This window comes from Rhinoderma darwinii (assembly GCF_050947455.1).
Source record: "Rhinoderma darwinii isolate aRhiDar2 chromosome 5 unlocalized genomic scaffold, aRhiDar2.hap1 SUPER_5_unloc_7, whole genome shotgun sequence".
In the NCBI taxonomy this organism is placed as follows: Eukaryota; Metazoa; Chordata; class Amphibia; order Anura; family Rhinodermatidae; genus Rhinoderma; species Rhinoderma darwinii.
Genome location: NW_027461820.1, coordinates 526,814 through 551,490, shown reverse-complemented (window position 1 = coordinate 551,490; position 24,677 = coordinate 526,814). Strand labels below are relative to the sequence as shown.

The 24,677-nt window shown below is 47.4% G+C and overlaps 15 non-coding genes and 1 pseudogene across 15 annotated transcripts; all 16 read right to left on the bottom strand.

Annotated features, from left to right (window-relative positions):
• Positions 1–1,249: 1,249 nt before the first annotated feature.
• Positions 1,250–1,440, bottom strand: LOC142696541 (U2 spliceosomal RNA). The gene has a single exon (XR_012864427.1). It is a non-coding gene; the product is annotated as a U2 spliceosomal RNA (small nuclear RNA).
• A 1,288-nt stretch (positions 1,441–2,728) lies between these two features.
• Positions 2,729–2,919, bottom strand: LOC142696951 (U2 spliceosomal RNA). The gene has a single exon (XR_012864793.1). It is a non-coding gene; the product is annotated as a U2 spliceosomal RNA (small nuclear RNA).
• A 1,284-nt stretch (positions 2,920–4,203) lies between these two features.
• On the bottom strand, positions 4,204–4,394 carry LOC142696950 (U2 spliceosomal RNA). Its single transcript, XR_012864792.1, has one exon. It is a non-coding gene; the product is annotated as a U2 spliceosomal RNA (small nuclear RNA).
• A 1,294-nt stretch (positions 4,395–5,688) lies between these two features.
• On the bottom strand, positions 5,689–5,879 carry LOC142696949 (U2 spliceosomal RNA). The gene has a single exon (XR_012864791.1). It is a non-coding gene; the product is annotated as a U2 spliceosomal RNA (small nuclear RNA).
• A 1,284-nt stretch (positions 5,880–7,163) lies between these two features.
• Positions 7,164–7,354, bottom strand: LOC142696947 (U2 spliceosomal RNA). Its single transcript, XR_012864789.1, has one exon. It is a non-coding gene; the product is annotated as a U2 spliceosomal RNA (small nuclear RNA).
• A 1,296-nt stretch (positions 7,355–8,650) lies between these two features.
• LOC142696946 (U2 spliceosomal RNA) lies at positions 8,651–8,841 on the bottom strand. Its single transcript, XR_012864788.1, has one exon. It is a non-coding gene; the product is annotated as a U2 spliceosomal RNA (small nuclear RNA).
• A 1,300-nt stretch (positions 8,842–10,141) lies between these two features.
• On the bottom strand, positions 10,142–10,332 carry LOC142696945 (U2 spliceosomal RNA). Its single transcript, XR_012864787.1, has one exon. It is a non-coding gene; the product is annotated as a U2 spliceosomal RNA (small nuclear RNA).
• Positions 10,333–11,620: 1,288 nt separating this feature from the next.
• LOC142696944 (U2 spliceosomal RNA) lies at positions 11,621–11,811 on the bottom strand. Its single transcript, XR_012864786.1, has one exon. It is a non-coding gene; the product is annotated as a U2 spliceosomal RNA (small nuclear RNA).
• A 1,296-nt stretch (positions 11,812–13,107) lies between these two features.
• Positions 13,108–13,298, bottom strand: LOC142696943 (U2 spliceosomal RNA). Its single transcript, XR_012864785.1, has one exon. It is a non-coding gene; the product is annotated as a U2 spliceosomal RNA (small nuclear RNA).
• Positions 13,299–14,582: 1,284 nt separating this feature from the next.
• LOC142696619 (U2 spliceosomal RNA) lies at positions 14,583–14,781 on the bottom strand. The gene has a single exon (XR_012864494.1). It is a non-coding gene; the product is annotated as a U2 spliceosomal RNA (small nuclear RNA).
• Positions 14,782–16,132: 1,351 nt separating this feature from the next.
• LOC142696621 (U2 spliceosomal RNA) lies at positions 16,133–16,243 on the bottom strand (annotated as a pseudogene).
• Positions 16,244–17,547: 1,304 nt separating this feature from the next.
• LOC142696942 (U2 spliceosomal RNA) lies at positions 17,548–17,738 on the bottom strand. The gene has a single exon (XR_012864784.1). It is a non-coding gene; the product is annotated as a U2 spliceosomal RNA (small nuclear RNA).
• A 1,292-nt stretch (positions 17,739–19,030) lies between these two features.
• LOC142696940 (U2 spliceosomal RNA) lies at positions 19,031–19,221 on the bottom strand. Its single transcript, XR_012864783.1, has one exon. It is a non-coding gene; the product is annotated as a U2 spliceosomal RNA (small nuclear RNA).
• A 1,288-nt stretch (positions 19,222–20,509) lies between these two features.
• LOC142696939 (U2 spliceosomal RNA) lies at positions 20,510–20,700 on the bottom strand. The gene has a single exon (XR_012864782.1). It is a non-coding gene; the product is annotated as a U2 spliceosomal RNA (small nuclear RNA).
• A 1,290-nt stretch (positions 20,701–21,990) lies between these two features.
• On the bottom strand, positions 21,991–22,181 carry LOC142696938 (U2 spliceosomal RNA). Its single transcript, XR_012864781.1, has one exon. It is a non-coding gene; the product is annotated as a U2 spliceosomal RNA (small nuclear RNA).
• A 1,283-nt stretch (positions 22,182–23,464) lies between these two features.
• On the bottom strand, positions 23,465–23,655 carry LOC142696937 (U2 spliceosomal RNA). The gene has a single exon (XR_012864780.1). It is a non-coding gene; the product is annotated as a U2 spliceosomal RNA (small nuclear RNA).
• Between the last annotated feature and the right edge of the window lie 1,022 nt (positions 23,656–24,677).

Genomic DNA, 24,677 nt, shown 5'->3' with positions numbered 1-24,677 from the left:
CTGCTGTTCAGCCCTTGCAGCGATTCAGCCTACTTCTAGGCAATTCCATGGGGCCCTGCAGGCTCACACACTCACAGCTACACGGGAGGTGAATAAAGGCCGGAGAGGAAGCCAGACAGGATTTGCTTCTTTTGCTTGCACCACAATGCAGTGCTGAAAGAGGAGGAATCTACATAAAAACGCCTTCCTGGCAACGCCCAAATGCCCTGCTGCCATGCAGATAAACACTGGCAGCGGCAGCAAGTGCATGCCCACAGCCACCCCTTGTTCCTTCACACCTTGTATCAGCTGTAATCCAGTCCAGTCCAGTGCTGCCTGCTGAGCAGCACTGACCAACACTGCCTGGGCCCAGGCTTTTATCTCTGAGGCCCCATTATGATGTCAGAAAGCTGGCTCTGGAATCCTGAGGGCTCCACTATGACACGTGCAAAGTTCCGTCTGAACTTTATATAAGACGGTGAGGCTCAGTCAGTCACTCAGTGTTGCCTGAGAGGGCAACACTGCAACAGCCGGCCGCCAGGCTGTCTTTTTTTTGCACAGCTAGTTGCCTCCAGGAGGCCACAAGAGGGAGACAAGGGACTGCAAAATGGAAAATAGGCATCCACCAACTTTACAGACAACTTCTCCTTGCTCCTACAACCTCCATCCTTGCACAGTTTGTTATTCTTCTAGGTAACATAGTAACAAATCCAAATTGCTGCTCTCTTTGTAGGCAAGCAAGGCTTTGTTGCAACTGCAATTCTTACTTCTTCTTGAAATGTAGGGACGACAGTACATTCCATCACATCCATCTAGTGTACACAGGTAGGTCCATTGTGGCGGGCAGGCGAGCGGGCGGGCTGCTTTATTGGCTGTTTGCTGTTCCCCTACTCCACTCCACTATTTGACTGTTGTGCTGCATCAATCAATCAATCAATCAATCAATCAATCAATCAATCAATCAATCAATCAGTGGCTGGCTCAGGTGCAGCTCTTTAACTTACCTAAAAGGGAGGGCGGAGAGAAGACAAGGAAGGTGAATGAGGTGTTCCAATGTGAAATGCCGGAAACACAGAAACACAGACGACACACAACAAGAGGTGGCAATCTATTCATTAATTGCATTTAATCAATGAGCTCATTATCACTCATGCATTGTCCAACAGGTGTTGAAATAATGGGATTAAAAGGGGAGATCCCTTCAGAAAGACAGAAACAATAGCAAAGACAAAAAACACTTTTGGAATCTGCTTTTAGTCAACACATAAGGAAAGGGTGCACCGGTCCTGGAAATACTGCAATACCAGGTCAATGCGTGGAGTGGACAGAGCAAGCTCTATTTCCATCTCCCTGTTCTAAAAATCGATTTAATATATGGTCCCCAGATAGGGGACGTATCAGATATTAAACTGATAAGAACAGATACTACACTTGATCTTAGCCAAAAGGCCGAGAAGCGATAACCCGAACGGGCCGCGCGTTGCCCGAGCCTGCCCGATACTGCTGTTCAGCCCTTGCAGCGATTCAGCCTACTTCTAGGCAATTCCATGGGGCCCTGCAGGCTCACACACTCACAGCTACACGGGAGGTGAATAAAGGCCGGAGAGGAAGCCAGACAGGATTTGCTTCTTTTGCTTGCACCACAATGCAGTGCTGAAAGAGGAGGAATCTACATAAAAACGCCTTCCTGGCAACGCCCAAATGCCCTGCTGCCATGCAGATAAACACTGGCAGCGGCAGCAAGTGCATGCCCACAGCCACCCCTTGTTCCTTCACACCTTGTATCAGCTGTAATCCAGTCCAGTCCAGTGCTGCCTGCTGAGCAGCACTGACCAACACTGCCTGGGCCCAGGCTTTTATCTCTGAGGCCCCATTATGATGTCAGAAAGCTGGCTCTGGAATCCTGAGGGCTCCACTATGACACGTGCAAAGTTCCGTCTGAACTTTATATAAGACGGTGAGGCTCAGTCAGTCACTCAGTGTTGCCTGAGAGGGCAACACTGCAACAGCCGGCCGCCAGGCTGTCTTTTTTTTGCACAGCTAGTTGCCTCCAGGAGGCCACAAGAGGGAGACAAGGGACTGCAAAATGGAAAATAGGCATCCACCAACTTTACAGACAACTTCTCCTTGCTCCTACAACCTCCATCCTTGCACAGTTTGTTATTCTTCTAGGTAACATAGTAACAAATCCAAATTGCTGCTCTCTTTGTAGGCAAGCAAGGCTTTGTTGCAACTGCAATTCTTACTTCTTCTTGAAATGTAGGGACGACAGTACATTCCATCACATCCATCTAGTGTACACAGGTAGGTCCATTGTGGCGGGCAGGCGAGCGGGCGGGCTGCTTTATTGGCTGTTTGCTGTTCCCCTACTCCACTCCACTATTTGACTGTTGTGCTGCATCAATCAATCAATCAATCAATCAATCAATCAATCAATCAATCAATCAATCAGTGGCTGGCTCAGGTGCAGCTCTTTAACTTACCTAAAAGGGAGGGCGGAGAGAAGACAAGGAAGGTGAATGAGGTGTTCCAATGTGAAATGCCGGAAACACAGAAACACAGACGACACACAACAAGAGGTGGCAATCTATTCATTAATTGCATTTAATCAATGAGCTCATTATCACTCATGCATTGTCCAACAGGTGTTGAAATAATGGGATTAAAAGGGGAGATCCCTTCAGAAAGACAGAAACAATAGCAAAGACAAAAAACACTTTTGGAATCTGCTTTTAGTCAACACATAAGGAAAGGGTGCACCGGTCCTGGAAATACTGCAATACCAGGTCAATGCGTGGAGTGGACAGAGCAAGCTCTATTTCCATCTCCCTGTTCTAAAAATCCATTTAATATATGGTCCCCAGATAGGGGACGTATCAGATATTAAACTGATAAGAACAGATACTACACTTGATCTTAGCCAAAAGGCCGAGAAGCGATAACCCGAACGGGCCGCGCGTTGCCCGAGCCTGCCCGATACTGCTGTTCAGCCCTTGCAGCGATTCAGCCTACTTCTAGGCAATTCCATGGGGCCCTGCAGGCTCACACACTCACAGCTACACGGGAGGTGAATAAAGGCCGGAGAGGAAGCCAGACAGGATTTGCTTCTTTTGCTTGCACCACAATGCAGTGCTGAAAGAGGAGGAATCTACATAAAAACGCCTTCCTGGCAACGCCCAAATGCCCTGCTGCCATGCAGATAAACACTGGCAGCGGCAGCAAGTGCATGCCCACAGCCACCCCTTGTTCCTTCACACCTTGTATCAGCTGTAATCCAGTCCAGTCCAGTGCTGCCTGCTGAGCAGCACTGACCAACACTGCCTGGGCCCAGGCTTTTATCTCTGAGGCCCCATTATGATGTCAGAAAGCTGGCTCTGGAATCCTGAGGGCTCCACTATGACACGTGCAAAGTTCCGTCTGAACTTTATATAAGACGGTGAGGCTCAGTCAGTCACTCAGTGTTGCCTGAGAGGGCAACACTGCAACAGCCGGCCGCCAGGCTGTCTTTTTTTTGCACAGCTAGTTGCCTCCAGGAGGCCACAAGAGGGAGACAAGGGACTGCAAAATGGAAAATAGGCATCCACCAACTTTACAGACAACTTCTCCTTGCTCCTACAACCTCCATCCTTGCACAGTTTGTTATTCTTCTAGGTAACATAGTAACAAATCCAAATTGCTGCTCTCTTTGTAGGCAAGCAAGGCTTTGTTGCAACTGCAATTCTTACTTCTTCTTGAAATGTAGGGACGACAGTACATTCCATCACATCCATCTAGTGTACACAGGTAGGTCCATTGTGGCGGGCAGGCGAGCGGGCGGGCTGCTTTATTGGCTGTTTGCTGTTCCCCTACTCCACTCCACTATTTGACTGTTGTGCTGCATCAATCAATCAATCAATCAATCAATCAATCAATCAATCAATCAATCGGTGGCTGGCTCAGGTGCAGCTCTTTAACTTACCTAAAAGGGAGGGCGGAGAGAAGACAAGGAAGGTGAATGAGGTGTTCCAATGTGAAATGCCGGAAACACAGAAACACAGACGACACACAACAAGAGGTGGCAATCTATTCATTAATTGCATTTAATCAATGAGCTCATTATCACTCATGCATTGTCCAACAGGTGTTGAAATAATGGGATTAAAAGGGGAGATCCCTTCAGAAAGACAGAAACAATAGCAAAGACAAAAAACACTTTTGGAATCTGCTTTTAGTCAACACATAAGGAAAGGGTGCACCGGTCCTGGAAATACTGCAATACCAGGTCAATGCGTGGAGTGGACAGAGCAAGCTCTATTTCCATCTCCCTGTTCTAAAAATCCATTTAATATATGGTCCCCAGATAGGGGACGTATCAGATATTAAACTGATAAGAACAGATACTACACTTGATCTTAGCCAAAAGGCCGAGAAGCGATAACCCGAACGGGCCGCGCGTTGCCCGAGCCTGCCCGATACTGCTGTTCAGCCCTTGCAGCGATTCAGCCTACTTCTAGGCAATTCCATGGGGCCCTGCAGGCTCACACACTCACAGCTACACGGGAGGTGAATAAAGGCCGGAGAGGAAGCCAGACAGGATTTGCTTCTTTTGCTTGCACCACAATGCAGTGCTGAAAGAGGAGGAATCTACATAAAAACGCCTTCCTGGCAACGCCCAAATGCCCTGCTGCCATGCAGATAAACACTGGCAGCGGCAGCAAGTGCATGCCCACAGCCACCCCTTGTTCCTTCACACCTTGTATCAGCTGTAATCCAGTCCAGTCCAGTGCTGCCTGCTGAGCAGCACTGACCAACACTGCCTGGGCCCAGGCTTTTATCTCTGAGGCCCCATTATGATGTCAGAAAGCTGGCTCTGGAATCCTGAGGGCTCCACTATGACACGTGCAAAGTTCCGTCTGAACTTTATATAAGACGGTGAGGCTCAGTCAGTCACTCAGTGTTGCCTGAGAGGGCAACACTGCAACAGCCGGCCGCCAGGCTGTCTTTTTTTTGCACAGCTAGTTGCCTCCAGGAGGCCACAAGAGGGAGACAAGGGACTGCAAAATGGAAAATAGGCATAGGCATCCACCAACTTTACAGACAACTTCTCCTTGCTCCTACAACCTCCATCCTTGCACAGTTTGTTATTCTTCTAGGTAACATAGTAACAAATCCAAATTGCTGCTCTCTTTGTAGGCAAGCAAGGCTTTGTTGCAACTGCAATTCTTACTTCTTCTTGAAATGTAGGGACGACAGTACATTCCATCACATCCATCTAGTGTACACAGGTAGGTCCATTGTGGCGGGCAGGCGAGCGGGCGGGCTGCTTTATTGGCTGTTTGCTGTTCCCCTACTCCACTCCACTATTTGACTGTTGTGCTGCATCAATCAATCAATCAATCAATCAATCAATCAATCAATCAATCAATCAATCAGTGGCTGGCTCAGGTGCAGCTCTTTAACTTACCTAAAAGGGAGGGCGGAGAGAAGACAAGGAAGGTGAATGAGGTGTTCCAATGTGAAATGCCGGAAACACAGAAACACAGACGACACACAACAAGAGGTGGCAATCTATTCATTAATTGCATTTAATCAATGAGCTCATTATCACTCATGCATTGTCCAACAGGTGTTGAAATAATGGGATTAAAAGGGGAGATCCCTTCAGAAAGACAGAAACAATAGCAAAGACAAAAAACACTTTTGGAATCTGCTTTTAGTCAACACATAAGGAAAGGGTGCACCGGTCCTGGAAATACTGCAATACCAGGTCAATGCGTGGAGTGGACAGAGCAAGCTCTATTTCCATCTCCCTGTTCTAAAAATCCATTTAATATATGGTCCCCAGATAGGGGACGTATCAGATATTAAACTGATAAGAACAGATACTACACTTGATCTTAGCCAAAAGGCCGAGAAGCGATAACCCGAACGGGCCGCGCGTTGCCCGAGCCTGCCCGATACTGCTGTTCAGCCCTTGCAGCGATTCAGCCTACTTCTAGGCAATTCCATGGGGCCCTGCAGGCTCACACACTCACAGCTACACGGGAGGTGAATAAAGGCCGGAGAGGAAGCCAGACAGGATTTGCTTCTTTTGCTTGCACCACAATGCAGTGCTGAAAGAGGAGGAATCTACATAAAAACGCCTTCCTGGCAACGCCCAAATGCCCTGCTGCCATGCAGATAAACACTGGCAGCGGCAGCAAGTGCATGCCCACAGCCACCCCTTGTTCCTTCACACCTTGTATCAGCTGTAATCCAGTCCAGTCCAGTGCTGCCTGCTGAGCAGCACTGACCAACACTGCCTGGGCCCAGGCTTTTATCTCTGAGGCCCCATTATGATGTCAGAAAGCTGGCTCTGGAATCCTGAGGGCTCCACTATGACACGTGCAAAGTTCCGTCTGAACTTTATATAAGACGGTGAGGCTCAGTCAGTCACTCAGTGTTGCCTGAGAGGGCAACACTGCAACAGCCGGCCGCCAGGCTGTCTTTTTTTTGCACAGCTAGTTGCCTCCAGGAGGCCACAAGAGGGAGACAAGGGACTGCAAAATGGAAAATAGGCATCCACCAACTTTACAGACAACTTCTCCTTGCTCCTACAACCTCCATCCTTGCACAGTTTGTTATTCTTCTAGGTAACATAGTAACAAATCCAAATTGCTGCTCTCTTTGTAGGCAAGCAAGGCTTTGTTGCAACTGCAATTCTTACTTCTTCTTGAAATGTAGGGACGACAGTACATTCCATCACATCCATCTAGTGTACACAGGTAGGTCCATTGTGGCGGGCAGGCGAGCGGGCGGGCTGCTTTATTGGCTGTTTGCTGTTCCCCTACTCCACTCCACTATTTGACTGTTGTGCTGCATCAATCAATCAATCAATCAATCAATCAATCAATCAATCAATCAATCAGTGGCTGGCTCAGGTGCAGCTCTTTAACTTACCTAAAAGGGAGGGCGGAGAGAAGACAAGGAAGGTGAATGAGGTGTTCCAATGTGAAATGCCGGAAACACAGAAACACAGACGACACACAACAAGAGGTGGCAATCTATTCATTAATTGCATTTAATCAATGAGCTCATTATCACTCATGCATTGTCCAACAGGTGTTGAAATAATGGGATTAAAAGGGGAGATCCCTTCAGAAAGACAGAAACAATAGCAAAGACAAAAAACACTTTTGGAATCTGCTTTTAGTCAACACATAAGGAAAGGGTGCACCGGTCCTGGAAATACTGCAATACCAGGTCAATGCGTGGAGTGGACAGAGCAAGCTCTATTTCCATCTCCCTGTTCTAAAAATCCATTTAATATATGGTCCCCAGATAGGGGACGTATCAGATATTAAACTGATAAGAACAGATACTACACTTGATCTTAGCCAAAAGGCCGAGAAGCGATAACCCGAACGGGCCGCGCGTTGCCCGAGCCTGCCCGATACTGCTGTTCAGCCCTTGCAGCGATTCAGCCTACTTCTAGGCAATTCCATGGGGCCCTGCAGGCTCACACACTCACAGCTACACGGGAGGTGAATAAAGGCCGGAGAGGAAGCCAGACAGGATTTGCTTCTTTTGCTTGCACCACAATGCAGTGCTGAAAGAGGAGGAATCTACATAAAAACGCCTTCCTGGCAACGCCCAAATGCCCTGCTGCCATGCAGATAAACACTGGCAGCGGCAGCAAGTGCATGCCCACAGCCACCCCTTGTTCCTTCACACCTTGTATCAGCTGTAATCCAGTCCAGTCCAGTGCTGCCTGCTGAGCAGCACTGACCAACACTGCCTGGGCCCAGGCTTTTATCTCTGAGGCCCCATTATGATGTCAGAAAGCTGGCTCTGGAATCCTGAGGGCTCCACTATGACACGTGCAAAGTTCCGTCTGAACTTTATATAAGACGGTGAGGCTCAGTCAGTCACTCAGTGTTGCCTGAGAGGGCAACACTGCAACAGCCGGCCGCCAGGCTGTCTTTTTTTTGCACAGCTAGTTGCCTCCAGGAGGCCACAAGAGGGAGACAAGGGACTGCAAAATGGAAAATAGGCATCCACCAACTTTACAGACAACTTCTCCTTGCTCCTACAACCTCCATCCTTGCACAGTTTGTTATTCTTCTAGGTAACATAGTAACAAATCCAAATTGCTGCTCTCTTTGTAGGCAAGCAAGGCTTTGTTGCAACTGCAATTCTTACTTCTTCTTGAAATGTAGGGACGACAGTACATTCCATCACATCCATCTAGTGTACACAGGTAGGTCCATTGTGGCGGGCAGGCGAGCGGGCGGGCTGCTTTATTGGCTGTTTGCTGTTCCCCTACTCCACTCCACTATTTGACTGTTGTGCTGCATCAATCAATCAATCAATCAATCAATCAATCAATCAATCAATCAATCAATCAATCAATCAGTGGCTGGCTCAGGTGCAGCTCTTTAACTTACCTAAAAGGGAGGGCGGAGAGAAGACAAGGAAGGTGAATGAGGTGTTCCAATGTGAAATGCCGGAAACACAGAAACACAGACGACACACAACAAGAGGTGGCAATCTATTCATTAATTGCATTTAATCAATGAGCTCATTATCACTCATGCATTGTCCAACAGGTGTTGAAATAATGGGATTAAAAGGGGAGATCCCTTCAGAAAGACAGAAACAATAGCAAAGACAAAAAACACTTTTGGAATCTGCTTTTAGTCAACACATAAGGAAAGGGTGCACCGGTCCTGGAAATACTGCAATACCAGGTCAATGCGTGGAGTGGACAGAGCAAGCTCTATTTCCATCTCCCTGTTCTAAAAATCCATTTAATATATGGTCCCCAGATAGGGGACGTATCAGATATTAAACTGATAAGAACAGATACTACACTTGATCTTAGCCAAAAGGCCGAGAAGCGATAACCCGAACGGGCCGCGCGTTGCCCGAGCCTGCCCGATACTGCTGTTCAGCCCTTGCAGCGATTCAGCCTACTTCTAGGCAATTCCATGGGGCCCTGCAGGCTCACACACTCACAGCTACACGGGAGGTGAATAAAGGCCGGAGAGGAAGCCAGACAGGATTTGCTTCTTTTGCTTGCACCACAATGCAGTGCTGAAAGAGGAGGAATCTACATAAAAACGCCTTCCTGGCAACGCCCAAATGCCCTGCTGCCATGCAGATAAACACTGGCAGCGGCAGCAAGTGCATGCCCACAGCCACCCCTTGTTCCTTCACACCTTGTATCAGCTGTAATCCAGTCCAGTCCAGTGCTGCCTGCTGAGCAGCACTGACCAACACTGCCTGGGCCCAGGCTTTTATCTCTGAGGCCCCATTATGATGTCAGAAAGCTGGCTCTGGAATCCTGAGGGCTCCACTATGACACGTGCAAAGTTCCGTCTGAACTTTATATAAGACGGTGAGGCTCAGTCAGTCACTCAGTGTTGCCTGAGAGGGCAACACTGCAACAGCCGGCCGCCAGGCTGTCTTTTTTTTGCACAGCTAGTTGCCTCCAGGAGGCCACAAGAGGGAGACAAGGGACTGCAAAATGGAAAATAGGCATCCACCAACTTTACAGACAACTTCTCCTTGCTCCTACAACCTCCATCCTTGCACAGTTTGTTATTCTTCTAGGTAACATAGTAACAAATCCAAATTGCTGCTCTCTTTGTAGGCAAGCAAGGCTTTGTTGCAACTGCAATTCTTACTTCTTCTTGAAATGTAGGGACGACAGTACATTCCATCACATCCATCTAGTGTACACAGGTAGGTCCATTGTGGCGGGCAGGCGAGCGGGCGGGCTGCTTTATTGGCTGTTTGCTGTTCCCCTACTCCACTCCACTATTTGACTGTTGTGCTGCATCAATCAATCAATCAATCAATCAATCAATCAATCAATCAATCAATCAATCAATCAATCAATCAGTGGCTGGCTCAGGTGCAGCTCTTTAACTTACCTAAAAGGGAGGGCGGAGAGAAGACAAGGAAGGTGAATGAGGTGTTCCAATGTGAAATGCCGGAAACACAGAAACACAGACGACACACAACAAGAGGTGGCAATCTATTCATTAATTGCATTTAATCAATGAGCTCATTATCACTCATGCATTGTCCAACAGGTGTTGAAATAATGGGATTAAAAGGGGAGATCCCTTCAGAAAGACAGAAACAATAGCAAAGACAAAAAACACTTTTGGAATCTGCTTTTAGTCAACACATAAGGAAAGGGTGCACCGGTCCTGGAAATACTGCAATACCAGGTCAATGCGTGGAGTGGACAGAGCAAGCTCTATTTCCATCTCCCTGTTCTAAAAATCCATTTAATATATGGTCCCCAGATAGGGGACGTATCAGATATTAAACTGATAAGAACAGATACTACACTTGATCTTAGCCAAAAGGCCGAGAAGCGATAACCCGAACGGGCCGCGCGTTGCCCGAGCCTGCCCGATACTGCTGTTCAGCCCTTGCAGCGATTCAGCCTACTTCTAGGCAATTCCATGGGGCCCTGCAGGCTCACACACTCACAGCTACACGGGAGGTGAATAAAGGCCGGAGAGGAAGCCAGACAGGATTTGCTTCTTTTGCTTGCACCACAATGCAGTGCTGAAAGAGGAGGAATCTACATAAAAACGCCTTCCTGGCAACGCCCAAATGCCCTGCTGCCATGCAGATAAACACTGGCAGCGGCAGCAAGTGCATGCCCACAGCCACCCCTTGTTCCTTCACACCTTGTATCAGCTGTAATCCAGTCCAGTCCAGTGCTGCCTGCTGAGCAGCACTGACCAACACTGCCTGGGCCCAGGCTTTTATCTCTGAGGCCCCATTATGATGTCAGAAAGCTGGCTCTGGAATCCTGAGGGCTCCACTATGACACGTGCAAAGTTCCGTCTGAACTTTATATAAGACGGTGAGGCTCAGTCAGTCACTCAGTGTTGCCTGAGAGGGCAACACTGCAACAGCCGGCCGCCAGGCTGTCTTTTTTTTGCACAGCTAGTTGCCTCCAGGAGGCCACAAGAGGGAGACAAGGGACTGCAAAATGGAAAATAGGCATCCACCAACTTTACAGACAACTTCTCCTTGCTCCTACAACCTCCATCCTTGCACAGTTTGTTATTCTTCTAGGTAACATAGTAACAAATCCAAATTGCTGCTCTCTTTGTAGGCAAGCAAGGCTTTGTTGCAACTGCAATTCTTACTTCTTCTTGAAATGTAGGGACGACAGTACATTCCATCACATCCATCTAGTGTACACAGGTAGGTCCATTGTGGCGGGCAGGCGAGCGGGCGGGCTGCTTTATTGGCTGTTTGCTGTTCCCCTACTCCACTCCACTATTTGACTGTTGTGCTGCATCAATCAATCAATCAATCAATCAATCAATCAATCAATCAATCAATCAATCAGTGGCTGGCTCAGGTGCAGCTCTTTAACTTACCTAAAAGGGAGGGCGGAGAGAAGACAAGGAAGGTGAATGAGGTGTTCCAATGTGAAATGCCGGAAACACAGAAACACAGACGACACACAACAAGAGGTGGCAATCTATTCATTAATTGCATTTAATCAATGAGCTCATTATCACTCATGCATTGTCCAACAGGTGTTGAAATAATGGGATTAAAAGGGGAGATCCCTTCAGAAAGACAGAAACAATAGCAAAGACAAAAAACACTTTTGGAATCTGCTTTTAGTCAACACATAAGGAAAGGGTGCACCGGTCCTGGAAATACTGCAATACCAGGTCAATGCGTGGAGTGGACAGAGCAAGCTCTATTTCCATCTCCCTGTTCTAAAAATCCATTTAATATATGGTCCCCAGATAGGGGACGTATCAGATATTAAACTGATAAGAACAGATACTACACTTGATCTTAGCCAAAAGGCCGAGAAGCGATAACCCGAACGGGCCGCGCGTTGCCCGAGCCTGCCCGATACTGCTGTTCAGCCCTTGCAGCGATTCAGCCTACTTCTAGGCAATTCCATGGGGCCCTGCAGGCTCACACACTCACAGCTACACGGGAGGTGAATAAAGGCCGGAGAGGAAGCCAGACAGGATTTGCTTCTTTTGCTTGCACCACAATGCAGTGCTGAAAGAGGAGGAATCTACATAAAAACGCCTTCCTGGCAACGCCCAAATGCCCTGCTGCCATGCAGATAAACACTGGCAGCGGCAGCAAGTGCATGCCCACAGCCACCCCTTGTTCCTTCACACCTTGTATCAGCTGTAATCCAGTCCAGTCCAGTGCTGCCTGCTGAGCAGCACTGACCAACACTGCCTGGGCCCAGGCTTTTATCTCTGAGGCCCCATTATGATGTCAGAAAGCTGGCTCTGGAATCCTGAGGGCTCCACTATGACACGTGCAAAGTTCCGTCTGAACTTTATATAAGACGGTGAGGCTCAGTCAGTCACTCAGTGTTGCCTGAGAGGGCAACACTGCAACAGCCGGCCGCCAGGCTGTCTTTTTTTTGCACAGCTAGTTGCCTCCAGGAGGCCACAAGAGGGAGACAAGGGACTGCAAAATGGAAAATAGGCATCCACCAACTTTACAGACAACTTCTCCTTGCTCCTACAACCTCCATCCTTGCACAGTTTGTTATTCTTCTAGGTAACATAGTAACAAATCCAAATTGCTGCTCTCTTTGTAGGCAAGCAAGGCTTTGTTGCAACTGCAATTCTTACTTCTTCTTGAAATGTAGGGACGACAGTACATTCCATCACATCCATCTAGTGTACACAGGTAGGTCCATTGTGACGGGCAGGCGAGCGGGCGGGCTGCTTTATTGGCTGTTTGCTGTTCCCCTACTCCACTCCACTATTTGACTGTTGTGCTGCATCAATCAATCAATCAATCAATCAATCAATCAATCAATCAATCAATCAATCAATCAATCAGTGGCTGGCTCAGGTGCAGCTCTTTAACTTACCTAAAAGGGAGGGCGGAGAGAAGACAAGGAAGGTGAATGAGGTGTTCCAATGTGAAATGCCGGAAACACAGAAACACAGACGACACACAACAAGAGGTGGCAATCTATTCATTAATTGCATTTAATCAATGAGCTCATTATCACTCATGCATTGTCCAACAGGTGTTGAAATAATGGGATTAAAAGGGGAGATCCCTTCAGAAAGACAGAAACAATAGCAAAGACAAAAAACACTTTTGGAATCTGCTTTTAGTCAACACATAAGGAAAGGGTGCACCGGTCCTGGAAATACTGCAATACCAGGTCAATGCGTGGAGTGGACAGAGCAAGCTCTATTTCCATCTCCCTGTTCTAAAAATCCATTTAATATATGGTCCCCAGATAGGGGACGTATCAGATATTAAACTGATAAGAACAGATACTACACTTGATCTTAGCCAAAAGGCCGAGAAGCGATAACCCGAACGGGCCGCGCGTTGCCCGAGCCTGCCCGATACTGCTGTTCAGCCCTTGCAGCGATTCAGCCTACTTCTAGGCAATTCCATGGGGCCCTGCAGGCTCACACACTCACAGCTACACGGGAGGTGAATAAAGGCCGGAGAGGAAGCCAGACAGGATTTGCTTCTTTTGCTTGCACCACAATGCAGTGCTGAAAGAGGAGGAATCTACATAAAAACGCCTTCCTGGCAACGCCCAAATGCCCTGCTGCCATGCAGATAAACACTGGCAGCGGCAGCAAGTGCATGCCCACAGCCACCCCTTGTTCCTTCACACCTTGTATCAGCTGTAATCCAGTCCAGTCCAGTGCTGCCTGCTGAGCAGCACTGACCAACACTGCCTGGGCCCAGGCTTTTATCTCTGAGGCCCCATTATGATGTCAGAAAGCTGGCTCTGGAATCCTGAGGGCTCCACTATGACACGTGCAAAGTTCCGTCTGAACTTTATATAAGACGGTGAGGCTCAGTCAGTCACTCAGTGTTGCCTGAGAGGGCAACACTGCAACAGCCGGCCGCCAGGCTGTCTTTTTTTTGCACAGCTAGTTGCCTCCAGGAGGCCACAAGAGGGAGACAAGGGACTGCAAAATGGAAAATAGGCATCCACCAACTTTACAGACAACTTCTCCTTGCTCCTACAACCTCCATCCTTGCACAGTTTGTTATTCTTCTAGGTAACATAGTAACAAATCCAAATTGCTGCTCTCTTTGTAGGCAAGCAAGGCTTTGTTGCAACTGCAATTCTTACTTCTTCTTGAAATGTAGGGACGACAGTACATTCCATCACATCCATCTAGTGTACACAGGTAGGTCCATTGTGGCGGGCAGGCGAGCGGGCGGGCTGCTTTATTGGCTGTTTGCTGTTCCCCTACTCCACTCCACTATTTGACTGTTGTGCTGCATCAATCAATCAATCAATCAATCAATCAATCAATCAATCAATCAATCAGTGGCTGGCTCAGGTGCAGCTCTTTAACTTACCTAAAAGGGAGGGCGGAGAGAAGACAAGGAAGGTGAATGAGGTGTTCCAATGTGAAATGCCGGAAACACAGAAACACAGACGACACACAACAAGAGGTGGCAATCTATTCATTAATTGCATTTAATCAATGAGCTCATTATCACTCATGCATTGTCCAACAGGTGTTGAAATAATGGGATTAAAAGGGGAGATCCCTTCAGAAAGACAGAAACAATAGCAAAGACAAAAAACACTTTTGGAATCTGCTTTTAGTCAACACATAAGGAAAGGGTGCACCGGTCCTGGAAATACTGCAATACCAGGTCAATGCGTGGAGTGGACAGAGCAAGCTCTATTTCCATCTCCCTGTTCTAAAAATCCATTTAATATATGGTCCCCAGATAGGGGACGTATCAGATATTAAACTGATAAGAACAGATTTTTTTTTTTATTTTTTTTCATTCAGATCACGTCTTAAAAATCATAAAATTCAAAATAAAAAAGACTTAGATCATCACAATGAAAACTGAAAACGTACAATTAATTTTTGTTTTCCTCTTTCCCTTTTTTTTTCTTAAGAAATCAAAAAAACATTCCTTTTTTAACAGCAATAGTTCCTAACATATCCACTAGATGTTCCTGCAAATCATTACCATCCCACTCACAGTTTACAATGCACGTTAACCACGTTGGCACACCATACCTTTCAAGAAACCCTGGTAAATTTTCTCTTACACAGAGCCGCACCCTCCTCCGCATTTTTTCAAAATTAATTTTACTACGTAACTGCTCTACTTCTTCCAATAACCTGTCTCTTTCTGCTCTTTCCTCTTCTGAAATGACACTTTTTTTCTTTCTCTCTGCTTTTTTCCTTTTTTTCTCATCACTTTGCCCACTTCCTTCCAATTTGTGAAGCTTGCCTTCTTCCAAACTAACTTCCGCTTCCTTTCTTTTGACTATCTTCTTATTTTCCTCTTGTACCTCACGTTTGCTTTTCTTTGGGCACGATTTGAATATGTGCCCCTCCTCTCCACACATATTACATACTTTCCCTTTCTGACATTCATTATACTTATGTCCCTCTTGCAGACATTTTGTACACATTACTTTCTCACAGGCTTCTCTCTCATGACCATACTCTTTACAATTCAAACAAAACATATCCATTCCAAGAAAAAATAAATTTCCACACGCACTTCCAATCTTGAACCGCGCTGGAGGAAACAATAGGTTTCTAGATTCACCAATTCTCACAAATTTACAAAGAAATTTCCACTTCCCAGTCCAAAATCCAAAAGGGTTAAACACTTTCCCCTTTCCCACCACCTCCTCACAAAACTTATTGAGAAATAACTTAATGTCCTCTTCATCCACGTAAGGCGAAAACATTTTTACAACCACCAACTTTTTGTTTGGCACAAAATGTGGTGTTACCTTCACACCCACAAGTCTTGGGTCCCTTTTACCTTCCTTCAAGCGTTCTAAAAAGACAGCATAAATTTCTTCTGTGGCGAAGGTAACGTCAAAGCACCCTCTCCTCGGATAGTCCATCACCGCCAAAATGCATGATCTCTCCAGCTGAAAGAAATCCAACAAAAGAACCTTTGTGATGAACTCCAGATCCTTCCTTTGTCGCTCAGATTCCTCCACGAAAAACCGGACAGCATTCCTGGTACGCATATATTCGGGAATTTCCTCCATCCTGCTCCAAACGAATTCCAGCAATCTCCAAAGAATACCTTCAGTACCGAAGTACCAGGCAGGTGATCGCTCCCCGTTGCCCTGGACTAATCCTCCTCCCCAATAGCAGCAGAGGGGTGAAGTCTCTCCTAAGAGAAACGATCCCCCCAGGCCAAGGAAAAGGGTACCAGGGCACCTCCTGACCAAGAAACAAGGCAATACCCTAAAGTACTACACTTGATCTTAGCCAAAAGGCCGAGAAGCGATAACCCGAACGGGCCGCGCGTTGCCCGAGCCTGCCCGATACTGCTGTTCAGCCCTTGCAGCGATTCAGCCTACTTCTAGGCAATTCCATGGGGCCCTGCAGGCTCACACACTCACAGCTACACGGGAGGTGAATAAAGGCCGGAGAGGAAGCCAGACAGGATTTGCTTCTTTTGCTTGCACCACAATGCAGTGCTGAAAGAGGAGGAATCTACATAAAAACGCCTTCCTGGCAACGCCCAAATGCCCTGCTGCCATGCAGATAAACACTGGCAGCGGCAGCAAGTGCATGCCCACAGCCACCCCTTGTTCCTTCACACCTTGTATCAGCTGTAATCCAGTCCAGTCCAGTGCTGCCTGCTGAGCAGCACTGACCAACACTGCCTGGGCCCAGGCTTTTATCTCTGAGGCCCCATTATGATGTCAGAAAGCTGGCTCTGGAATCCTGAGGGCTCCACTATGACACGTGCAAAGTTCCGTCTGAACTTTATATAAGACGGTGAGGCTCAGTCAGTCACTCAGTGTTGCCTGAGAGGGCAACACTGCAACAGCCGGCCGCCAGGCTGTCTTTTTTTTGCACAGCTAGTTGCCTCCAGGAGGCCACAAGAGAGAGACAAGGGACTGCAAAATGGAAAATAGGCATCCACCAACTTTACAGACAACTTCTCCTTGCTCCTACAACCTCCATCCTTGCACAGTTTGTTATTCTTCTAGGTAACATAGTAACAAATCCAAATTGCTGCTCTCTTTGTAGGCAAGCAAGGCTTTGTTGCAACTGCAATTCTTACTTCTTCTTGAAATGTAGGGACGACAGTACATTCCATCACATCCATCTAGTGTACACAGGTAGGTCCATTGTGGCGGGCAGGCGAGCGGGCGGGCTGCTTTATTGGCTGTTTGCTGTTCCCCTACTCCACTCCACTATTTGACTGTTGTGCTGCATCAATCAATCAATCAATCAATCAATCAATCAATCAATCAATCAATCAATCAATCAATCAATCAATCAGTGGCTGGCTCAGGTGCAGCTCTTTAACTTACCTAAAAGGGAGGGCGGAGAGAAGACAAGGAAGGTGAATGAGGTGTTCCAATGTGAAATGCCGGAAACACAGAAACACAGACGACACACAACAAGAGGTGGCAATCTATTCATTAATTGCATTTAATCAATGAGCTCATTATCACTCATGCATTGTCCAACAGGTGTTGAAATAATGGGATTAAAAGGGGAGATCCCTTCAGAAAGACAGAAACAATAGCAAAGACAAAAAACACTTTTGGAATCTGCTTTTAGTCAACACATAAGGAAAGGGTGCACCGGTCCTGGAAATACTGCAATACCAGGTCAATGCGTGGAGTGGACAGAGCAAGCTCTATTTCCATCTCCCTGTTCTAAAAATCCATTTAATATATGGTCCCCAGATAGGGGACGTATCAGATATTAAACTGATAAGAACAGATACTACACTTGATCTTAGCCAAAAGGCCGAGAAGCGATAACCCGAACGGGCCGCGCGTTGCCCGAGCCTGCCCGATACTGCTGTTCAGCCCTTGCAGCGATTCAGCCTACTTCTAGGCAATTCCATGGGGCCCTGCAGGCTCACACACTCACAGCTACACGGGAGGTGAATAAAGGCCGGAGAGGAAGCCAGACAGGATTTGCTTATTTTGCTTGCACCACAATGCAGTGCTGAAAGAGGAGGAATCTACATAAAAACGCCTTCCTGGCAACGCCCAAATGCCCTGCTGCCATGCAGATAAACACTGGCAGCGGCAGCAAGTGCATGCCCACAGCCACCCCTTGTTCCTTCACACCTTGTATCAGCTGTAATCCAGTCCAGTCCAGTGCTGCCTGCTGAGCAGCACTGACCAACACTGCCTGGGCCCAGGCTTTTATCTCTGAGGCCCCATTATGATGTCAGAAAGCTGGCTCTGGAATCCTGAGGGCTCCACTATGACACGTGCAAAGTTCCGTCTGAACTTTATATAAGACGGTGAGGCTCAGTCAGTCACTCAGTGTTGCCTGAGAGGGCAACACTGCAACAGCCGGCCGCCAGGCTGTCTTTTTTTTGCACAGCTAGTTGCCTCCAGGAGGCCACAAGAGGGAGACAAGGGACTGCAAAATGGAAAATAGGCATCCACCAACTTTACAGACAACTTCTCCTTGCTCCTACAACCTCCATCCTTGCACAGTTTGTTATTCTTCTAGGTAACATAGTAACAAATCCAAATTGCTGCTCTCTTTGTAGGCAAGCAAGGCTTTGTTGCAACTGCAATTCTTACTTCTTCTTGAAATGTAGGGACGACAGTACATTCCATCACATCCATCTAGTGTACACAGGTAGGTCCATTGTGGCGGGCAGGCGAGCGGGCGGGCTGCTTTATTGGCTGTTTGCTGTTCCCCTACTCCACTCCACTATTTGACTGTTGTGCTGCATCAATCAATCAATCAATCAATCAATCAATCAATCAATCAATCAATCAATCAATCAGTGGCTGGCTCAGGTGCAGCTCTTTAACTTACCTAAAAGGGAGGGCGGAGAGAAGACAAGGAAGGTGAATGAGGTGTTCCAATGTGAAATGCCGGAAACACAGAAACACAGACGACACACAACAAGAGGTGGCAATCTATTCATTAATTGCATTTAATCAATGAGCTCATTATCACTCATGCATTGTCCAACAGGTGTTGAAATAATGGGATTAAAAGGGGAGATCCCTTCAGAAAGACAGAAACAATAGCAAAGACAAAAAACACTTTTGGAATCTGCTTTTAGTCAACACATAAGGAAAGGGTGCACCGGTCCTGGAAATACTGCAATACCAGGTCAATGCGTGGAGTGGACAGAGCAAGCTCTATTTCCATCTCCCTGTTCTAAAAATCCATTTAATATATGGTCCCCAGATAGGGGACGTATCAGATATTAAACTGATAAGAACAGATACTACACTTGATCTTAGCCAAAAGGCCGAGAAGCGATAACCCGAACGGGCCGCGCGTTGCCCGAGCCTGCCCGATACTGCTGTTCAGCCCTTGCAGCGATTCAGCCTACTTCTAGGCAATTCCATGGGGCCCTGCAGGCTCACACACTCACAGCTACACGGGAGGTGAATAAAGGCCGGAGAGGAAGCCAGACAGGATTTGCTTCTTTTGCTTGCACCACAATGCAGTGCTGAAAGAGGAGGAATCTACATAAAAACGCCTTCCTGGCAACGCCCAAATGCCCTGCTGCCATGCAGATAAACACTGGCAGCGGCAGCAAGTGCATGCCCACAGCCACCCCTTGTTCCTTCACACCTTGTATCAGCTGTAATCCAGTCCAGTCCAGTGCTGCCTGCTGAGCAGCACTGACCAACACTGCCTGGGCCCAGGCTTTTATCTCTGAGGCCCCATTATGATGTCAGAAAGCTGGCTCTGGAATCCTGAGGGCTCCACTATGACACGTGCAAAGTTCCGTCTGAACTTTATATAAGACGGTGAGGCTCAGTCAGTCACTCAGTGTTGCCTGAGAGGGCAACACTGCAACAGCCGGCCGCCAGGCTGTCTTTTTTTTGCACAGCTAGTTGCCTCCAGGAGGCCACAAGAGGGAGACAAGGGACTGCAAAATGGAAAATAGGCATCCACCAACTTTACAGACAACTTCTCCTTGCTCCTACAACCTCCATCCTTGCACAGTTTGTTATTCTTCTAGGTAACATAGTAACAAATCCAAATTGCTGCTCTCTTTGTAGGCAAGCAAGGCTTTGTTGCAACTGCAATTCTTACTTCTTCTTGAAATGTAGGGACGACAGTACATTCCATCACATCCATCTAGTGTACACAGGTAGGTCCATTGTGGCGGGCAGGCGAGCGGGCGGGCTGCTTTATTGGCTGTTTGCTGTTCCCCTACTCCACTCCACTATTTGACTGTTGTGCTGCATCAATCAATCAATCAATCAATCAATCAATCAATCAATCAATCAATCAATCAGTGGCTGGCTCAGGTGCAGCTCTTTAACTTACCTAAAAGGGAGGGCGGAGAGAAGACAAGGAAGGTGAATGAGGTGTTCCAATGTGAAATGCCGGAAACACAGAAACACAGACGACACACAACAAGAGGTGGCAATCTATTCATTAATTGCATTTAATCAATGAGCTCATTATCACTCATGCATTGTCCAACAGGTGTTGAAATAATGGGATTAAAAGGGGAGATCCCTTCAGAAAGACAGAAACAATAGCAAAGACAAAAAACACTTTTGGAATCTGCTTTTAGTCAACACATAAGGAAAGGGTGCACCGGTCCTGGAAATACTGCAATACCAGGTCAATGCGTGGAGTGGACAGAGCAAGCTCTATTTCCATCTCCCTGTTCTAAAAATCCATTTAATATATGGTCCCCAGATAGGGGACGTATCAGATATTAAACTGATAAGAACAGATACTACACTTGATCTTAGCCAAAAGGCCGAGAAGCGATAACCCGAACGGGCCGCGCGTTGCCCGAGCCTGCCCGATACTGCTGTTCAGCCCTTGCAGCGATTCAGCCTACTTCTAGGCAATTCCATGGGGCCCTGCAGGCTCACACACTCACAGCTACACGGGAGGTGAATAAAGGCCGGAGAGGAAGCCAGACAGGATTTGCTTCTTTTGCTTGCACCACAATGCAGTGCTGAAAGAGGAGGAATCTACATAAAAACGCCTTCCTGGCAACGCCCAAATGCCGCTGCCATGCAGATAAACACTGGCAGCGGCAGCAAGTGCATGCCCACAGCCACCCCTTGTTCCTTCACACCTTGTATCAGCTGTAATCCAGTCCAGTCCAGTGCTGCCTGCTGAGCAGCACTGACCAACACTGCCTGGGCCCAGGCTTTTATCTCTGAGGCCCCATTATGATGTCAGAAAGCTGGCTCTGGAATCCTGAGGGCTCCACTATGACACGTGCAAAGTTCCGTCTGAACTTTATATAAGACGGTGAGGCTCAGTCAGTCACTCAGTGTTGCCTGAGAGGGCAACACTGCAACAGCCGGCCGCCAGGCTGTCTTTTTTTTGCACAGCTAGTTGCCTCCAGGAGGCCACAAGAGGGAGACAAGGGACTGCAAAATGGAAAATAGGCATCCACCAACTTTACAGACAACTTCTCCTTGCTCCTACAACCTCCATCCTTGCACAGTTTGTTATTCTTCTAGGTAACATAGTAACAAATCCAAATTGCTGCTCTCTTTGTAGGCAAGCAAGGCTTTGTTGCAACTGCAATTCTTACTTCTTCTTGAAATGTAGGGACGACAGTACATTCCATCACATCCATCTAGTGTACACAGGTAGGTCCATTGTGGCGGGCAGGCGAGCGGGCGGGCTGCTTTATTGGCTGTTTGCTGTTCCCCTACTCCACTCCACTATTTGACTGTTGTGCTGCATCAATCAATCAATCAATCAATCAATCAATCAATCAATCAATCAATCAATCAATCAGTGGCTGGCTCAGGTGCAGCTCTTTAACTTACCTAAAAGGGAGGGCGGAGAGAAGACAAGGAAGGTGAATGAGGTGTTCCAATGTGAAATGCCGGAAACACAGAAACACAGACGACACACAACAAGAGGTGGCAATCTATTCATTAATTGCATTTAATCAATGAGCTCATTATCACTCATGCATTGTCCAACAGGTGTTGAAATAATGGGATTAAAAGGGGAGATCCCTTCAGAAAGACAGAAACAATAGCAAAGACAAAAAACACTTTTGGAATCTGCTTTTAGTCAACACATAAGGAAAGGGTGCACCGGTCCTGGAAATACTGCAATACCAGGTCAATGCGTGGAGTGGACAGAGCAAGCTCTATTTCCATCTCCCTGTTCTAAAAATCCATTTAATATATGGTCCCCAGATAGGGGACGTATCAGATATTAAACTGATAAGAACAGATACTACACTTGATCTTAGCCAAAAGGCCGAGAAGCGATAACCCGAACGGGCCGCGCGTTGCCCGAGCCTGCCCGATACTGCTGTTCAGCCCTTGCAGCGATTCAGCCTACTTCTAGGCAATTCCATGGGGCCCTGCAGGCTCACACACTCACAGCTACACGGGAGGTGAATAAAGGCCGGAGAGGAAGCCAGACAGGATTTGCTTCTTTTGCTTGCACCACAATGCAGTGCTGAAAGAGGAGGAATCTACATAAAAACGCCTTCCTGGCAACGCCCAAATGCCCTGCTGCCATGCAGATAAACACTGGCAGCGGCAGCAAGTGCATGCCCACAGCCACCCCTTGTTCCTTCACACCTTGTATCAGCTGTAATCCAGTCCAGTCCAGTGCTGCCTGCTGAGCAGCACTGACCAACACTGCCTGGGCCCAGGCTTTTATCTCTGAGGCCCCATTATGATGTCAGAAAGCTGGCTCTGGAATCCTGAGGGCTCCACTATGACACGTGCAAAGTTCCGTCTGAACTTTATATAAGACGGTGAGGCTCAGTCAGTCACTCAGTGTTGCCTGAGAGGGCAACACTGCAACAGCCGGCCGCCAGGCTGTCTTTTTTTTGCACAGCTAGTTGCCTCCAGGAGGCCACAAGAGGGAGACAAGGGACTGCAAAATGGAAAATAGGCATCCACCAACTTTACAGACAACTTCTCCTTGCTCCTACAACCTCCATCCTTGCACAGTTTGTTATTCTTCTAGGTAACATAGTAACAAATCCAAATTGCTGCTCTCTTTGTAGGCAAGCAAGGCTTTGTTGCAACTGCAATTCTTACTTCTTCTTGAAATGTAGGGACGACAGTACATTCCATCACATCCATCTAGTGTACACAGGTAGGTCCATTGTGGCGGGCAGGCGAGCGGGCGGGCTGCTTTATTGGCTGTTTGCTGTTCCCTACTCCACTCCACTATTTGACTGTTGTGCTGCATCAATCAATCAATCAATCAATCAATCAATCAATCAATCAATCAATCAGTGGCTGGCTCAGGTGCAGCTCTTTAACTTACCTAAAAGGGAGGGCGGAGAGAAGACAAGGAAGGTGAATGAGGTGTTCCAATGTGAAATGCCGGAAACACAGAAACACAGACGACACACAACAAGAGGTGGCAATCTATTCATTAATTGCATTTAATCAATGAGCTCATTATCACTCATGCATTGTCCAACAGGTGTTGAAATAATGGGATTAAAAGGGGAGATCCCTTCAGAAAGACAGAAACAATAGCAAAGACAAAAAACACTTTTGGAATCTGCTTTTAGTCAACACATAAGGAAAGGGTGCACCGGTCCTGGAAATACTGCAATACCAGGTCAATGCGTGGAGTGGACAGAGCAAGCTCTATTTCCATCTCCCTGTTCTAAAAATCCATTTAATATATGGTCCCCAGATAGGGGACGTATCAGATATTAAACTGATAAGAACAGATACTACACTTGATCTTAGCCAAAAGGCCGAGAAGCGATAACCCGAACGGGCCGCGCGTTGCCCGAGCCTGCCCGATACTGCTGTTCAGCCCTTGCAGCGATTCAGCCTACTTCTAGGCAATTCCATGGGGCCCTGCAGGCTCACACACTCACAGCTACACGGGAGGTGAATAAAGGCCGGAGAGGAAGCCAGACAGGATTTGCTTCTTTTGCTTGCACCACAATGCAGTGCTGAAAGAGGAGGAATCTACATAAAAACGCCTTCCTGGCAACGCCCAAATGCCCTGCTGCCATGCAGATAAACACTGGCAGCGGCAGCAAGTGCATGCCCACAGCCACCCCTTGTTCCTTCACACCTTGTATCAGCTGTAATCCAGTCCAGTCCAGTGCTGCCTGCTGAGCAGCACTGACCAACACTGCCTGGGCCCAGGCTTTTATCTCTGAGGCCCCATTATGATGTCAGAAAGCTGGCTCTGGAATCCTGAGGGCTCCACTATGACACGTGCAAAGTTCCGTCTGAACTTTATATAAGACGGTGAGGCTCAGTCAGTCACTCAGTGTTGCCTGAGAGGGCAACACTGCAACAGCCGGCCGCCAGGCTGTCTTTTTTTTGCACAGCTAGTTGCCTCCAGGAGGCCACAAGAGGGAGACAAGGGACTGCAAAATGGAAAATAGGCATCCACCAACTTTACAGACAACTTCTCCTTGCTCCTACAACCTCCATCCTTGCACAGTTTGTTATTCTTCTAGGTAACATAGTAACAAATCCAAATTGCTGCTCTCTTTGTAGGCAAGCAAGGCTTTGTTGCAACTGCAATTCTTACTTCTTCTTGAAATGTAGGGACGACAGTACATTCCATCACATCCATCTAGTGTACACAGGTAGGTCCATTGTGGCGGGCAGGCGAGCGGGCGGGCTGCTTTATTGGCTGTTTGCTGTTCCCCTACTCCACTCCACTATTTGACTGTTGTGCTGCATCAATCAATCAATCAATCAATCAATCAATCAATCAATCAATCAATCAGTGGCTGGCTCAGGTGCAGCTCTTTAACTTACCTAA